We start from the raw sequence: 3,415 nt of genomic DNA on the forward strand, positions 1-3,415 counted from the left end.
TGCAAACTTGTTTTATTTTGTGCCTGGCCACGGCTTCTCTTTTATTATTTCATTCATTAACTTATTTCCGGCAACCCTGAGAAATTAATCTTGACTCTTTGCCATTTTCAACCTGCTGACTTGTCCTTCAGAACTTACTGAGACTATTCAAAACACAAACACACGAAAGAAAAAAACGACATCATTTTTAGTCGTTTTTGAATACGCTAGATGGACTTCCCGGTTCTACTCTAAAGCTAGCAATAATACCTCTCGACAAACCTTAATCGCACACCTTTTCGATTGCCATTTGCCGCATTGAAAATAGAATAAAACTGGCGTGGCATTCTTTACAAGTATTTATACGATGCTGTAATGGGTTGATGATCTAAAATATTGCGACAAAATTTCCAGGGGCAAAGCAATAGGCTGAAAACCGGGAAATGTTCAGAATGTGGCGCCTCTTTCAGAGATCTCGCATGAACGTAGGTGTCCATTTGTCATTTGGCGCACCTTTAAAATCAGCAGCATTTTACCGGCTGTATGGAAAGGCACAAAAACACGGCGGAATGTATGCCACGGGGGTGTGGTATCTCTCATCATAAACAATCCGTTTCACGCGTTACAATCAATATTTACTTACCAACTTTCTTATGTGTCACCTTCTGCATGTGTGTCACCAATTCAGGCCCCCATCCATGCAGACATGGAAAGGTGGCCTCGGGGGACTGCTGCATTCTGTGGATGTTTATGTCTAAGTTTAAAATGTGTGGGTTTAAAGAAGCCGTCCGCAAGATTACAGGAAGGAAAATGCATTTGGGGGACTGTGGCCCGTAGAAGATGGCAGTGTGCTTGCAAAGAGCAGTGAATTTTTTCATCGACGGTGCCGGAGGTGCCCAGGATACTGCGGCTGGAGTTCCAGCTGTGCTTTACGACATACCCGTAGTCCTACTGCGGAATACCTATCTTTGTGTTTCACGTGGAGATCAGCAACCTTACCCAAGCTCCCGAAGAAACACGTACTGCCAGCCATAAACTACACTGTTCCATTGTAACTTGTAGCCCGTAGTCCGTTGCTGGCTCCCATAGTGCCCGGAACGGTGGGTGGCGCCTATCTCGCTATGCACAGCTGGGACAGTACAAACGGCCGAAGCTCACCGTCATATTACTCTTGTTCTTCTCCGTCTGCATGATCTTTTCTTCTTGAGGCGCATACCCTATATGCGGGAGATTGCCTTCTTCTTCCGCTACCTTCTTTTCTGCGTCTTTCCTCCGGTTGAAGAAATATATAGTCAGGGAAGTCCTGAAAGACTCTGACGGTCATTCCTTGGGCGATTTCCCGACGCTGGATTGAAAAATGGGTGAGCAGCACCTCTGTAACACAACGCATCACGTTGACCAATCCCTGCGCCATAGCGATTCACTGCTCAAGTGGAAGCGGGCCGACAGCTTCCGCGATTCGGTGACTACTAGAGAGAGAGAGGGAGAGAATAAACTTTAATTAACCCAGAAAATGCTTGAGAGACGCGTCCTCATTCCAGGATGCCTTGAGTTCAGGCAGTGTCGACAGCCCTTTCGATCAGGCGCAGCTGATCTTCGAGGCGGGACCTGGTCAAGGTTCTCTCCCAAAGCTCTGTGGAAAGGTGAGGTTAGGGGGGTCTAGCGTGGACTTGTCGCAGCCGCCCACTATCTGTCTGAGAGTCCCAGGGTGTCCACAGAAGCAGCAAAAGGGAGAAACGTGTGTCCGGTCAAAGAAGTGTAGTCTGGTGGGAAGCGGGAAGGTGTTGACCTGCAGGACTCGCAATAATCTTTCCTGATCCCTCGGTATCAATTTGTGTGGCGAAGAGTAGGTTTTACGGGACAGCCTATAGTGTTGCGTGATTTACTTGTAGGTGACAAGAGGTTGCATGCGCTCCGGCTCGGCTTCGGCTTCACCAGTGCTGGCTCGGCAAGTCAAACGTCGAGCCTCGGGGTTGGCGATCTCGTTGCCGGGGATTACGCTATGAGCTGGTGCCTATACAATCCTCATTGGATCGTTGGTAGTCTCTGATTGATTAGTCGAAGTGTTGTAACATGCAAGCGACCGTTGGCAAAGTTTCGGCACCTCTCCTGGGAATCTGAGATTATTACTTTGGCGTCGCTTTGGCTTAGCGCAAGTGCTACCGCCGCTTCCTCGGCTTGGAGAGGGTTGTGTCCTGGAATTGAGATGCTGCACCTGTGCTGCCTATTTAAAAAGATGGTGGCTCCAATGGCTTCTCTTCCGCGTTAACAGGCTGCGTCTGTGTAGGTGGTAGATGGTGCATTACCGTACAACCTAAATATTGACCGGGCTCGGGGTTCTCGGAGATCCTCGTGGTGCACAGGGTGCATGTTGCGTGGTAAGACAGGCACTATGAAATGTTTTTAATGAAGTGGGGCACGTTTCCAGTAAGGAGAGGTGGGTGGTTGAGCGGGGCTGACAACGCCAGGCGTGAGAGGATGGACCTCTCCGTTTCGGTTGCTCGTAACCTCAATCTGTGGCTGGACAGCTGCGCCTGTAATAACTCCTCGGCCGAGTTGTGGATGCCAAGTCGGAGTAGTCGTTCGGTTGAGGTGCTTGCCGGGAGACCCATGGCTTGCTTGTACGCTTTCCCGATCAGGATGTTCATTTTCTCGAGCTCTGTGGCTTTAAGCAGGCCGTTAGGTATAGCGTACGTAATCCTAGACACGACGAAGGCCTGTACAAGGCGAATCGTGTCCGCTTCCCCCAAGGTTCTTCACGCTTGGAGATGGCGCAATGATATGGCTGTCTAACCATAGGATGATAGTGGGAGAACCTGGAGGGTGTGTTTTGCGCGGTGAAACCTGGAGTAACTCAGTCTTCTGGGGGCGCAGCTGAGTCCACATGACTTGGAATAAGCAGCCACCACATCCGCTCCCTCCTATAGGCGGCTCTCTAACTGTCCGATCGACCCTGTGGACGACGAGACGGTCATGTCGTCAGTGTATAGGCCATGGGGGATCCCCTAGATGTTGTCGAGGAGTTGCGGCAGGCCTAGGAGGGCAATATTGAAAACGATAGGAGACAATACAGCCCCCTGTGGTGTTCCGCGCACACCTATTAAGAAAGGGGTCTGTAGCTTTTTGCCCGACTTTTAACACAGCTTTCCTTCCAAAGAGAAAATCTCTGATGTGGTTGTAAACCCTGGCTCCACATCCCAGTGTGTTCAACCTGTGCAAAATTACTGTGTTCTTGACGTTATAAAACGCCCCTTTGAGGTCCAATGCGAGAATGGCAGTGTGGGAGGCACGAGTCACTTCCTCTTTTAGCTGAAGTAAGATATCATGCGTTGAGAGTTTCGGAAGAAATCACACCATCGTTGGCAGTATTTTGCCTGAGTCTTCCAGATACGGTTGCAGTCTATTGAGAACCACATGCTCTAGGAGTTTTCCCACA

The sequence above is a fragment of the Haemaphysalis longicornis genome, unplaced genomic scaffold (assembly GCF_048455015.1).
Source record: "Haemaphysalis longicornis isolate Haplotype H1 unplaced genomic scaffold, Haemaphysalis longicornis Haplotype H1 scaffold_11, whole genome shotgun sequence".
In the NCBI taxonomy this organism is placed as follows: Eukaryota; Metazoa; Arthropoda; class Arachnida; order Ixodida; family Ixodidae; genus Haemaphysalis; species Haemaphysalis longicornis.